At 41.1% G+C, this 14,979-nt stretch overlaps 1 protein-coding gene across 3 annotated transcripts in view; it reads right to left on the reverse strand.

Moving 5' to 3' along the window:
- igsf21a (immunoglobin superfamily, member 21a) overlaps positions 1-14,979 on the reverse strand; it is a 151,101-nt gene that overhangs the window by 88,433 nt on the left and 47,689 nt on the right. The window lies entirely within an intron of this gene.

Below are 14,979 nucleotides of genomic sequence, written 5' to 3' on the forward strand. Positions count from 1 at the left end.
TTGTGACGGAGGATGAAATAGAGGTTACAAGCATAAGTTACCAAGATGCAAACACCTTCATCATCTAATTATTCACAAGAACTTTGACAAATATTAAAGGGGTTTAATGAATATATCTGAATAATGAACAGTGTGCTACTAATCAAAAAGGCAATGCAACAAATAGTGATGCAAGTTGTGTTATGTTGTGAATATATACATAAGGAAGTATCACTCTGCAGGGTAAGCAAAAACAATTAGCTACTTGTATGTAAAGAAAACATGTTTCCTGACACGTTTATTCAATTAACAAAACAACAAAACTAAAAACATTTTCTTCACAATCTTTAAAAACTTATTCATTATCTGTCAGGATGACATGATTAACCGCAGCACTTCAACCGCTGCACAAGAGCTGAAAAAGCTACTGTCAATTGCCGGGGTCTCATGGCATTTAAAAAAAGAACTTGATTGCATAGATGCAATCTCGACTTTGAACACCCTCAGAGGCTCTCTGGTGATAACTGCCATGAGGAGTAGCTGTCATGCCTGGTAGTATGACTCACACCAAGTGCGAAAATGATGTCCTGGATGAATATCCTTTAGCCCCACTGGGAGTGTGCTGTCGCGTTCTTCTGATGTCTTTGAGTGTCTTGGACCTAGAGGTCAGCATCTCATTTTACACTGACAAAAATCTATTACAAAACCTATCTCTCTCAACTCGCATTAAACCCACTGGGGAAGGGAGGCTTTCCTCTAATTGTTTTTCCTTGGCCTGCAGAGCTGGCCTGTCTATGAGTGAACCGAGTCCATATTACGGCTCTGATTGGTGAGCGGGTCATTCAGACACATCATTTACACGTTGCTGTGTACAAATGTCCTACGAGGTCCGTTGTTGAGGAGGCAGCCAGATGGACAGACAGGTAGATGAACAGACAGGTAGGTGGACAGACAGGTAGGTGGACAGACAGGTAGGTGGACAGACAGGTAGGTAGATGGACAGACAGGTAGGTGGACAGACAGGTAAGTAGGTGGACAGACATGTAGGTGGATGGACAGGTAGGTGGACAGACAGGTAGATGGACAGACAGGTAGGTGGACAGACAGGTAGATGGACAGACAGGTAGGTGGACAGACAGGTAGATGGACAGACAGGTAGCTGGACAGACAGGTAAGTGGACAGACAGGTAGGTGGACAGACATGTAAGTGGACAGACAGGTAGGTGGATGGACAGATAGGTAGATGGACAGACAGGTAGGTGGACAGACATGTAGGTGGATGGACAGACAGGTAGGTGGATGGACAGATAGGTTGGACAGACATGTAAGTGGACAGACAGGTAGGTGGATGGACAGACAGATAGGTGGATGGACAGACAGGTAGGTGGACAGACATGTAGGTGGATGGACAGACAGGTAGGTGGATGGACAGATAGGTTGATGGACAGATATGTAAGTGGACAGACAGGTAGGTGGATGGACAGACAGGTAGGTGGATGGACAGACATGTAAGTGGACAGAGAGATACATGGACAGACAGGTAGGTAGATGGACAGACAGGTAGTGGATGGACAGACAGGTAGGTGGATGGACAGACAGGTAGACAGGTTTTTTCCTTTTTTTGTCAGAGAATTTGATCTGAGTAATGTAATGCTCATTTTAACAAATATAACAAAATCTACTTCTAAAATGAACTACCCATCCTAGCTCTCAGGTAAATATAAAGTTCCCAGTTACATTGTACAAGTTTTTAGGACATTCAGTAAACCCTTTATATTCTTGGCTCTTTTGCTTCCACAGAACAAAGAACCATGTTCAAGGCCATGTTGAAGCCTCTTTGAAATCGACAAAAAGCTCCGGAAGCTCTCTTGGCTTTTCACTTGTCGCTCTGAAATGGCAGGGTGCAAATGCCCATGCTGAAAAGCCTCTTTTAGTAAATTGTTAGACTGAAGCAGCACAATCCTTTTATAGCATATCTCTGCACCTGCAGTAGTCCCCACATAAAAACAGGGACAATGTTGAGTGATGTCTGTGGGTCGGATGGCAGCAATGGCGCACATTTCCAAGTAAAAAAAAAAATGTTTTCACTGTGGGAGACATACAAAGTCAACATTTAAGTCTGTCCATGTTGTTCTGTACACTATGTTCTTTCAGAATAAAATTAATGAGTGTGATTCCTCCACCAAAGAATACTGTAAATGCAAAAGAAGAGGAAGAAAAAAAGTTGTTTTATCCACTATTTCACCAGATGCACTTCCAAAAGGGCTTTCTTCTCAAGGTCTCCACCATGTCTCCTCCATCATGTGTAATATACAGTGAAATAGTATCTGCATGGACGCTCAGCGGGGGAAGATGAAAAGCTTTATTCTCACACAGTGAATGACAGTTCTCTGGAAAAGACAGAGTTAGAAAGTATTTCTCAGTGCAAAGGGCATCTCCCTCAGTTCGCCATGAAATGTGTCCCGGTAGAATGTGGGGCAAAGGACTGACCCCCCACAGACTGGGACATTTACCATAGACTTTCCATTAACATGGAAGCTAAGAAAAGGGTCGCAAAAACAGCAGACCCTCTCCAAATAATGGCAGAAGTGACATTAATAAACAAATCAGGACCTTCAAGAAAAACCCAAAGATGGGAACAAACTTCCAGATGAAGCAAGAACAAGAATAAACTTAAGCTTAGGGATGACTTAGACATATTTAAGGATATGTACTTTATTCTGTACATATCAACTTCTGATCTAAAATAATGTGCTTATAATTGCTGCACTGTTTGACCTTAAGTGTCGAGCTGCCTCCTGAAACTGAACGAGAAGCTGAACAGAACTAATGGATGGACGAGCAAATAGAAGCCCAGACTACAGCCTTCAAGCAAAGGTCACATCTCACAGGAGGAAGTAGAAGAAGAAGAAGAAGAAGACGAAGAAGAAGTGCTGCAACGTTATAGTGATTAACTCACAAGCCCACGTTCAAGACATTTTATTATCTCCCACTTCTGTCAGTGGTGCATTCACAGCCATGTTTGCCACCTGTGCCAAATACCACTGCAATTTGTGATCAAGTGGGGAAATATGAGACCCCACAGTACAAACATTATCTCAAGCTAATTTTAATTACCATTAGGAGGATGATTGTAATATGTCTCCTTCAGTAGGAAACCCTGATCAGCACTGTTTATGTACAAGTCATTTGTAAAAGTAAATATGTTTATAAGAGATGTAATGTCTCCTGGTTATGTTTTTTTGGAACATAATGAGGATATGTTTGGTGATTAACATAATAAGGCAGGTTGCAAAATGTTGAGACAGTAAAATGTTCACTAAGAGCATATTTAATTTGTTTTCTGTCAAATTATCAACTTTAGCTTGTAGCAAATAAAGCATAATACAATGGTTTAGTTTTTTTGGTTAAGATTCGTGAAAGATCAGGGTCTGGTGATACAACACTTTATTGACATTTAACTGATCATCTTTTACTAACGTTGGACCTATTACTGCACATCATTCACCTGAAAAGAAGAGTTTCCTGTGGGTATGAACCAGGAAGTGATTACATTTCTCATCACAATGTAAGTGGGTAGAAAAAATAGCAATAAATGTAAAAAAATGTAATTTCTAGGAGATAGTTGAACCTGATATGTGGCATTCGTATATTTCACTTTGTGATGCTTCTTACATGTTGATGGGAAAATGATTTCTCCCATGCAAACACTGTGGGAGAGGAAACACTAAGCCAACCCTTTGATGATCAAACTCCAAAGCCAACACTTTCATTTATTCACAAACTTTCAGTGTCCAGTGCGCTGCTTCACAAACATTACCAATCAAGCCAGATCTATGATATTTCTCTTTCTGTTATATTGTATATGTGTTGTTCTACCTTCCAGTGGGTTAGGGTTAAGGTTAGGGTTAGGGTTAGGGTTAGCAGCAGCAGCAGTTTGAATAGTTTTCGGGTTAGGGTTGGGTTAGGGTTAGGGTTAGCTGCATGTTGGTGTCATGTAACGTCTGATTCCAGCCTAATGCTGTTAAATAGCAACCCAAGGAAGGGAACAATACCTGGTTTGTTGTAATATTGTATTACTCCTATCGCTGCAAGGTTGCAGATTTGTGGTTTACTCTGTAAACTATTTATTATGAATGCCAAGGAGTTTTCAGAGTTTTGGAGAGGGGCAGTTTGGCACCGGGCTACGTTTCAATGGGGCCAAAGCCCCGTTTGAAAGGATCAACAAAAAAAGCAATCATCTAGAGACTGACCTGATTATTTTTGTGGGAACACAATAAAGAAAATAAGCCTACTGCAGTTCATAGTTGAGATGTTCTGGAAAAGGAGCATAAAAGACTGATTCAAGGTAAAAAATAACTTTTTCCCCTAATTTGTTTTGGCTGAAGATGTTTCACTTTCACAATGTCACATTCATTTTAGTTCCAGAGAAGATTGCTGTTTTCATTCCATTTATTTTTCACATGTGATTGCCAATTCTGTCTGTATCCGACTAAAGATGTAGTATATGTGGCACTACAGTGCTGACCCTAATGAGTTCTTATTAACTCCTGCTCTTTATTAAGTGCTGATAACTTGTGCCCCAATTAGCCCTGGGATACAGTTGTGACATATCCAGGGTGTTTCGGTGCTGTTCACTTAATGCATGCTAGGATATCCACCTAATAGGAAGAAGAAGATACAGACAGGCATGGAGAGATGGAGGAATAGATGATAAGTGTTGTGCATAAGTGTTCTAAATTTGTAGATAGCAATCAATATTTTCGAACTACTTCCCCGTGTTGGCAGAGCGTGGACTAATTTAGATAGTGTCAATCAATGGATAATTTGGTTACGTTATGGTCTCCCTTCATTTGACTTTTTATGATGCGGTTGCAGTTTCTGTGACGCTTCTTTAGATAAGAAAGTCCTCACATGCACAAACATTGCTGTAATGACCTATTTCTATATAATGTTCAATGGTTTCTGCAAAAACAAAAAAATGAACACAAAAGCTTTATCTACAAACAATTTTGCGACCCCCCCCGCAGTACCTCCACGGACCCCCTGGGGGTTGCGGACCCCCTATTGAAGACCTATGCTCTACAGTATTTAGCCTCCCAATGCATCGTATTATCACTGATGGAGAATTGGGTAGCATAGCATCAACTACACACCCTAACCTACAATGCTCACTGTGTATTCTACCTCATTATGGAGAAAAGAAAAGGTGATCAATTATCAATGAAGTCAGTTATTTGAAAGCACAATACACCAGTGTCCAAGAGAAAGTCAAACTTTACAAACAATACAGTATGCTTTCCTTGAACAACTTATTGCCTGTATATATATATATATATATATATATATATATATATATATATATATATATATATATATATATATATATATATGCCATTGCCAGTGTAAAATGAGAAACAAATCAAATGTTTTCCTAAACAGCAGGACACAGTAGTCTGTAGCAGACTGTACATGATCATGTTGTGCGTTTATTGGGGACCTTTTATTTTTGCTCTGGATTAATACACATGTGGCGCTCTAGTGAGTATTTACAGCAGCAGGACGGTGTGTGTAGGATCAAATCAAAATACACTAAAGTGCCCATATTCATGGTAATGAGGGAACATGTGACCCACTGTAACAGTGAGGATCACTGATGTGTTTTAATAGCTTTTGGAGAACAATTGAGCGCTACAGTGTGGTGCAGAGGAATAAACCGTATCAGGCGGTGGTTACACAGATAGTGTTGGTTTTGCTCTTTTCATGGGATTTGTTGATCATAAGAATAATATATAATATTAAGACATTTGTTTGTAATGTTTGTGTTTTGTCTGTGTTTTGACTCATAAGTGTATTCAAATAATAGACAAACAACGTTGACACGTAAATACATATATAAAGGACTCAATAAGTACTTGTTTTGCGTCTTTCGTGCCCCCGGAGGACGTCACAGTGTGCTGGGTTTAGGCGGAGTAGGGGCCACTGCTAAGACTCTCCTGGCATGGAAATGACTTCCTGCTCTCATGCGTATACCACAAAGAGGCTCTGATCCACTCCTAATCGCTAAGTAATCACTGTCTTGTTTGATCCTTCTGTGATTGTAAGAATGGATTTCAAAAATCTGGTATGATGAATTTTCAAGACATGGAAAATTGGAAGAGCTACAGTAAGCATTAAAAAAAAGAAAAAAAAGAATTAAAATCTTCCAGATGGCCATTTTTAGTTCAATATAACGAAGCAAACATGTCAAGATGTATACAATCAACTACCATCTTTCTCCTTTAAAAGACACGTTTAACTGTTACAGTATTTGATCGATGCACGTGATCACATTTAATACTGTTATCTAACCAAAAACAAAAAATAAAAAGCCAGAAAAAGATCGAAAAATAAATATGTCATGCCATGCTTTCGTGATGCGTGTTTGATATGCTTCACCCTGATGCTCACAGATAATCCCTTGTTGAAATGACCTTATAATTAGATACAGCGTATGTTTTTGATAGATACCTGGGGATCTCTGGGAGATGCATTGAATGAGGAAGCATTACTCACTATTAGCTGCACGGGGAAGAAATATTCCATTGTCATCACAGTCACCGCCATTAGCAGAACAAGCGATGATCAGTCCCTTTGTTGCTATTACAATTTGTGGATAAAAAGGGACTCATCTAGCAGTTTTCTGACACGAAGTGTGTGATTATCATTTCATGTATAACAGGCTGCTTATTTGCCCCAGTGGTATTCTCAAAGGGGAAGGTTGTGGTGCAGTGATCCATATCACCTTATCTCCCATTTCCCTTGGGGCGCCATATTGGGCATGGAGCAGGAGGCTAATAAAGATGACAGAGGTTTGTGCCGCTCTTTTAAAAAGGTGCAGAACACATTTCTTTCTCTTCAGAAGACTGTGTGAAAACATATGGGAATTTAAATGTAATGAAAGTGATCGTTAATCTAATGTTCAATTAGATTGGTCAGGAAAGTCTGTCACAGACATGTATACAGTAAACCCTGGATTTATAATATCTAGTATTAATGTAGCATTGGAAACTCTACTGTAACATTGTGAGATCTCTCTCAACAAAATGAGTAATTTCTCGTTGATTGTAAATGTGTTATCATTACACAGCATGTGGCTCTGGTGGGCCTACCTGAAACAAACATTGTTATTTCACCAAAAAGGAACAAAACGTGACATTTTGTAAAAATGCAAATGAATAAATAAATGAAACCTTTTTGTTTTGATCTAAACGTGTGCTGCCCATCACGTTTGAACACATTTATGGCTGCACATCTATTGCAATCAGAGACTAATTTCCCAGTTGCTGTTTTTCCAGCTTTGTAGGACAAGTGTTTAGGGTTTACTGCTTTCAAAAGGCACATCAGTGTAACGTTATTCCTTCTGATGGACGCGTGATCAGGAGTTGAACCCAAGTGCAGAAGCAAGAAGAAGACAGAGAGACAAACAGACAGACAGAGAGACAAACAGACAGACAGACAGACAGAGAGACAGACAGACAGACATACAGACAGACAGGCAGGCAGACAGAGACACAGACAACCAGAGAGACAGACAGACAGAGAGACAGACAGAGAGACAGACAGACAGACAGAGAGACAAACAGACAGACAGACAGACAGAGAGACAGACAGACAGACATACAGACAGACAGGCAGGCAGACAGAGACACAGACAACCAGAGAGACAGACAGACAGAGAGACAGACAGAGAGACAGACAGACAGACAGACAGACAGATAGACAGTCAGACACTGACAGACAGATAGGCAGGCAGACAGAGACACAGACAACCAGAGACACAGACAACCAGAGAGACAGAGAGACATACAGAGAGACAGACAGACAGACAGACAGACAGACAGACAGAGACAGACAGACAGACAGGCAGAGATACAGACAGACAGACAGAGATACAGACAGACAGACAGACAGATAGACAGTCAGACACTGACAGACAGAGAGACAGACAGACAGACAGACAGACAGACAGATAGGCAGGCAGACAGAGACACAGACAACCAGAGACACAGACAACCAGAGAGACAGAGAGACAGACAGAGAGACAGACAGACAGACAGACAGACAGACAGACAGGCAGAGATACAGACAGACAGACAGACAGAGATACAGACAGACAGACAGACAGAGAGACAGACAGAGAGAGAGAGAGAGAGAGAGAGAGAGAGAAACAGACAGACAGACAGACAGAGAGACAGAGAGAGAGAGAGAGAGAAACAGACAGACAGACAGACAGACAGACAGAGATACAGACAGACAGACAGACAGATAGACAGACAGATGTCGTATATAAATAGACAGAATTCATTCAGTCGCCTGAACACATAATTCCCATATGACGACTTCAATAAAACACAAGACAGAGATGGAGACAGACAGAGACAGAGAGACAGACAGACAGAGACAGAGAGACAGAGAGACAGAGACAGAGACAGAGACAGAGACAGAGACAGAGAGACAGAGACAGACAGAGAGACAGACAGACATACAGAGAGACAGAGAGAGAGAGACAGAGACAGAGACAGAGAGACAGAGACAGAGACAGAGACAGACAGACAGACAGACATACAGAGACAGACAGACAGACATACAGAGAGACAGACAGACAGACATACAGAGAGACAGACAGACAGACAGACAGACAGAAGACAGAGAGAGAGACAGACAGACAGATGTCGTATATAAATAGACATAATTCATGCAGTCGCCTGCACACATAATTCCCATATGACGACTTCAATAAAACAAAGTGACACAAGACATTTTTGAACCTACACAATCACACTCGGGGATTAAACAGCAGGAAGTTAGACACCCCAAAAACACCCCACAGGAGTGTGCTGTGCTACACACTCAGCGAGCTCTCTTCTGTACTCACACATTCCAGTTGCCCAGGCAACCCTGTCTTGAAGATTTTAAACTCGGATTTAACATATGACGCCTCCTGCGTCTCACCGCAGTCAAGAAACAGGATTACTGGCAGGAGAAAACACTCCACTTTTTGGCTGAGTGTCCGGTAATATATACGGTGTCTTTGCCATTGAGTTTGGAGGTAACATATGGCCAGAAAAAGACAGTGACACAACCCTTGCATTGCCTGCCTGACTGTGACAAGAGATAAGTCATTTGCATAGCTGTTATATTGTGTTTTGACATTGTCAACGGCTTTAATGGGATTTGTCAAAATGTGGGCCACAAGTAAATCTGAAAAATACTACCACAGGCAAAGCAAGAGTTGGGGATATTGGAATAAAATGATGGTGAGTCTGCGTATTTGTGAACCGTTATCCCAGAATAAGTTTCTATCTGTAAGTTAGACTGTACAGTTGCAGTCAGGTCAGTATTTCTGTGCAGAGCTATTTTCATATTTCCAAATATAAACATTATATTCTCCTCAAAGCAACTAAGGCAGCTGGCCAGTGTCCAAACAAAGCTGGCAAACACTGTAGTATACGTGTACAGCACCTCTGTGCTGTTAAGATAATGGCAATATGTTGAGAGGAAAGAACTGTGCTTGCAGCACTTGGATATGAGAACTCCCACAAAGTCACCAAGGACTGCAATCTGTTCATGACATGAGAACAATAGGTGTGAGTTGGTGCCTCATTTTGGAACATAACATGTAATCATGCATACATAAAGATTCCTCTCTCACTCACGCCAACAGCCAACTGTCCAGTTTTAGTTTGCAGAGGAAAACTACACTCATCGGCGCTCTCAAGGGAGCCTTCCACGTAACCACATCAACAAATCCACTTCCTTAAACAGAAACATGGGTTGTTAATGCATTAAAACGTGAACCATTGAGTCTTTATGGACAATGTATGGGTACCAACAAAAACAATGAGGTTAAAGGTCATGGTAACCTGGTAACAACGCTCCCTTGTTCACTCATTCACTACCATCTAATGGACGCTCAATAGTTTTCTCTATTGTAAGCAATAATCTGAGGTTTCAGACATCGATACAGACTACATTTTTGTATCTATAAAATGTGACACATGAGAGACAGCAGGAAGTGTGTGTATGCCATGGTCACTACTTCCATTGTTGAATGTTTTGGTATACTGTATAATGGACACACTCAAATAAAAGGGTAAACGTCGTGCACTAAGACCCCTTCTCTGTTGTTTTGTGGGCGGAGCGTAGCTGGAGGCAGAATAATTCTCTGAACAAACGCTGGCTAGCAAGTTTTTTTTGTGCTTTCTTTAAACAATGGCCCAGAGAAGAACTTTTCTCTAAATGTTAACAATCCTTCACTCTGCGGGGGCCGCGAGTGTTCCTTGAGAAAGTCAACATTAACTAACGTGACCAGATTGGCCGACCCCGAACGCCACACACTGGCTCAGAGGAACGATCTGACAGGATTACCTGCAATGAATGGCCAGACATTTGCACACATGATAGAGAAACCAAGCGCGCGTAGTAGAGAGAAATGGAGGGCTCATAAATCTTTAGATGCCTATAACTATTGCACTATTGCACTGTTGCAAGGGAGAAGACACTTAAACAGTTTCCTCTATGTACTGTGTCTGCGGTACAACGAGCGATGCAAGAGACGTAAGAGAGGCATCACCTCATTTCTGATAAGGTGGGCATGACAAAACCTTTGACACATATCCACACCTACAAGAGACAATACTTAAAGTTTGAGCCATTCTCCTTCGACAACACCGAGACATTGAATGTGTGACTTAAGCCAACTGCTCTGAGGTATGTGTGTTTGCCTTCCAGTGTTTCCTTTGTTTTGCCTCTAGCCGACAGCGTGACATGACACTAAACTTGGCACTAAAAGGGTCTGTATAGCAAAAAGAGAGTGCTTTCAGACACCAATGGACTTGAGGTAAGTTAAAAGAAATCACTGCAGACTATCGGCATGAAACGGGACACAAACTCTGGTCTTTCACTCCTGATCTCCTCCATTTCTCTTACGTTTCACTATAACAACATCCCATTAAATTCCAGGATGGTGCTTAACATAAAAGTCATATCCGGTCATTTCTTTTTGACCAAAATACCGATTAGATATCAATTTTAGCTTCATATTTATCTACTGTATTAACAGTCAATTAGCTAATGCTTTAAGGTGATGTAGCATATGTTAGAGAGCTAACTGCTGATGCTCTGAATAGAAGCTGTGGGGGCGTCATTAAAATCTGACAAGCTTTCAATGTTTCTTTTAGCTGATGATTGAGATTTACGACTCTTTGGTTATTGTTCTCTCTAGACATTATAAACTATTGATTTGTTACCGCTCCAAACACACACATACTAACACACCCACACGAGAGGGGGAGGAAACTCCACATCACATATTACTTAAAGTAAAATGACAAGATAAACATTATTTATTTCCACAGCAATTATCACATATATATTCAGTAACTGTTTACCTCATGGATCAAGATGATGCTTTTCAGGATTTTTAGGAGTTCAAAAGCTAATTATACTTGAAACCAAAGTGTTTGTTCGTCGTGTTGCAACTTAAAACATTTATGACCAAGCTGCTGATTCCACACTGACAATATGTGTGTTTTATCGCGGCTCATGACGCTGACGTAACTGGAACTTTTGTGTGGCAGCGATCCAACAATAAAAGCAACACACTTGTAAATTGAGGAATGAGATATGTTTTTTTCTCGTCTGGCAATTCAACAGAGAAATGTGACAATGAAAAGCGCTCTTCTCTATCCTTCAGTCTTAACGCCATTTATTTCTTTAGAAAAACATGAGAGACCACATCTAACAAAATAATATGTGATAAATGTGGACACAGAATTCCACTATTTTCTGGCTTGCTCATGCTCAAAATCACCCACACAGATTATTATTTTTTGCAATTTGTTAACATGAAAAACACAAAATGTCTCTGGGAGATGATTAATATTTGTCTCTTTAGTCGTTGATATCGCATGTTATCTCGTAAAGCTACCTTTACTCAACATGGAGAGGGGAGAGTGGTGTTTAATTCAGCAGAGAGCAGGATTATAAATACAGGTGAGTTTGAATCCTAATAATGAAATGGACAGAGGTGGACGCAGCTGAATGATGAGATGAGCATCGGAAAAAAAGCAGCTCGGCTCGCAGACGGGTAAATTAGGAAAGTGTCTTAGGGAAGACACTCGGTGAGAGAGGATTCCAGAAGAGTTATTGTCGGGGAGAACGCAGGAGTCCTTGTAATGGGCAGAGCGAGGGAAGAGGGAGAACAGGGAGAACAGGGAGAACGGAGACAGCTGATCCAGTGATTAAAATTAAACTTAGTACAGAGCTGCACTCAACAGGCAAACTAACAGACACCCCATGCACCTCCGCAGCCAGCGTGGTGTACCTGTGCGCCCCCCGGTAGAAGTCCCACATGTGTATATTCATTAAGATGACATCGATTAAAACTGGAACAGCATGCGATGAGCTTGGTGTGCGGAGTCCCTGAGCTTCGCCGTGCGGACATTCTTCTCCACACACAGGCAGCACTTTAGCACTGCCCTATCAAAGGATCCATCATGACTACTTGGTATGCTATTAAAGCATAACAGACAGCTTGATGGCATTACGTATCCATAATGCTTAATCCATGGCCTGTCAGTGTTCACAACTCACTTAGAACATTCGTATGGCTTGTCGTGCAAAACCATACACACTTGAGAGGCTTTCATTTATATTCAATTACTTTTTTCCCGGTATTCCACTGCGTGGGTTTAATGACGCATCTCATCAAAACATGGTTAAACACAATGGATTTGCATATGCTCTATCTATATCTGAGATCGGTGTTGACAGTCGTGTTTAAACAGCTCTCTGGGCTGACTGATACGGGGATAACATACTGCACATTTCATTGTCTGTGAATGACTTTTTTTGCAAACAAATCATTTCCATGTGTTGATGCAAGATGAGACAAGACCTCAGCTAAGACCATAACAAGTTCAATTCCAGTATTTTATGGGTAGCTCACGCTCACAATAACCCGGGTAGATTATTCTGCAACATGAAGAGCACGACATGTTTCTGGAACATTGTTAACATTGCTAATGTAGCAATTTGTGTGTCGCATTTTCATGGTTAAAACGCACTAATCGTACAATAAGGCTAAATACATGTAATGCAATGCTCAGTCCATACAAGCTATAAAAACATAACATATCTCCGTATTTGGTATAATAACAAACGTTACTGTCATTTGTGCATGTGGTCACCTGTATCAAATGTGCAGGCTCAGCTTGTAGGGAAGGATTACTATTTCAATGTATTTCAAATGATATGGAAAGGTCAAGTAAAACATCTTAATGTCACACCAACATACGGTCCACTCTGTGCAGGTAACATGTTTATGGTTCCCAAAAGAACTTATTCATAAAAGGCTTTAAGAGAAACCAAAGTGTAACTTTGATCTTTCTGGTTTTTGGATCTAATGTTGTGGACAGTTTGAGTTAATAATCAGGTTTATTTTATATCCTAAGACGTGCTAATTCTGACTGCAGTCTGGATGTGTTAGGCATAAAACCAAAAAAATCTTCAAACAGAATATGTCAGGATTTAGCAGCACAAATGAGCGCTTGCTGAAATATTCAGCTCATGCAGCCGCCCCCGTCTGATTGGCCGAGCTTCGATTAGATACGAGGATTCCCCAGGTGAGTATCAACTCCGGGTCCATTTGAACAGGAGTTAAAACGAGAAGTCAACATTATTTAGTCAAATAAAAGGCAGATATTAAAGAAACTTTGGCAGCCAAGTGTGGGTAATTGATTCATAATTTATCAACGGTTGTGCCGAGCGGTGTCCGCCGGAGAGATGGGGTCAGGTTCTGTTACGACCTCTTTGCTTTTCCTCGTGAGAACACTTAATACGTGCAGCTCTATTCTCACAGCGGTTATTAAAACTGCAGCTATCAATAGACACCGCGGAAATCTGACAGAACTAAAGCAAAACAACGCTTTCGTATCCCTGCCTGATTAAATGAATCGTCGCAGCGATGAACGTGATCTATGATACTGAGGTGATCGTGTAAAGTGCCATAAATCTCTCTTTGTGCTACCTTTGGAAAAGGTCAGCATTTGCTAAGATGAGTCCACTGCTCACAATCATAAGAGTGAGAAAGAGGAAGCTACTCTCAAAAACGGAGTTCCTGCCGGAGAAATAAAGCGCCGCTCGCTCATTATTGAACGCTGTTCCAGGACAGGGCGGAGGGTGAAACCAAGGTGGACGTGCTGCACATTCACGAGTATATCCAAGTGTTTGAATCACACCAGTAAGGGTTACATACTGGGGGTCATTTTGTTGGTGACCCGAGATGATGAGGGTGTTAAAGCTGTACATCATGTTCACCGTGCGTCTTGTTTTCTAGCGAACTGATGTAATCAGTTGATAATGTCGCAGAATACCATGCAGCACATAATGGAGACTCGTAGCACTGAGTCTGTCATTTGGCAGGATCTTTTTCAAATCCCCTCCATCACCGCTGTGGCTCAATTAGTCATTTGGTATTCAATGCACTTCCCAATGGCGGGCATGCAGCAGATACACACAATTGTACACTCATATCCAAAACTAGATTGGGCAGGTAGTGAGCTGAAGGTGAGCAGATGATGAAATACAAATGAATAGCTTGCACACTGCACAGCTCCGACGGTCACTTACTTATTGCTACTAGGAGACGTTTCGAGCACGTCTGCTCTTCATCAGGATGCTGACGACAAGATGCACACAAGACTAACATGTTGTGACTCCAATATGGGTCAAAAACCACATTTCCCATAATGCAACTAAATAGCACATTCTGCATACTGTTTTTTTTGTTTTCAGGCTTTGGGAAGCTTCCTCCAGAGCAAACATACACACGCAAACAACTGTTTTCACAGGCTGAATAATGCTCCTCTGTACTTCATGTGTAAAGTTAGTGCAGAGCTTTTAAGCCACATGTATTGTTCAGTAAATCCAGACTGCACACTGTAGTGCGCACATATT

This window comes from Cottoperca gobio, chromosome 5 (assembly GCF_900634415.1).
Source record: "Cottoperca gobio chromosome 5, fCotGob3.1, whole genome shotgun sequence".
Lineage (NCBI taxonomy): Eukaryota > Metazoa > Chordata > Actinopteri > Perciformes > Bovichtidae > Cottoperca > Cottoperca gobio.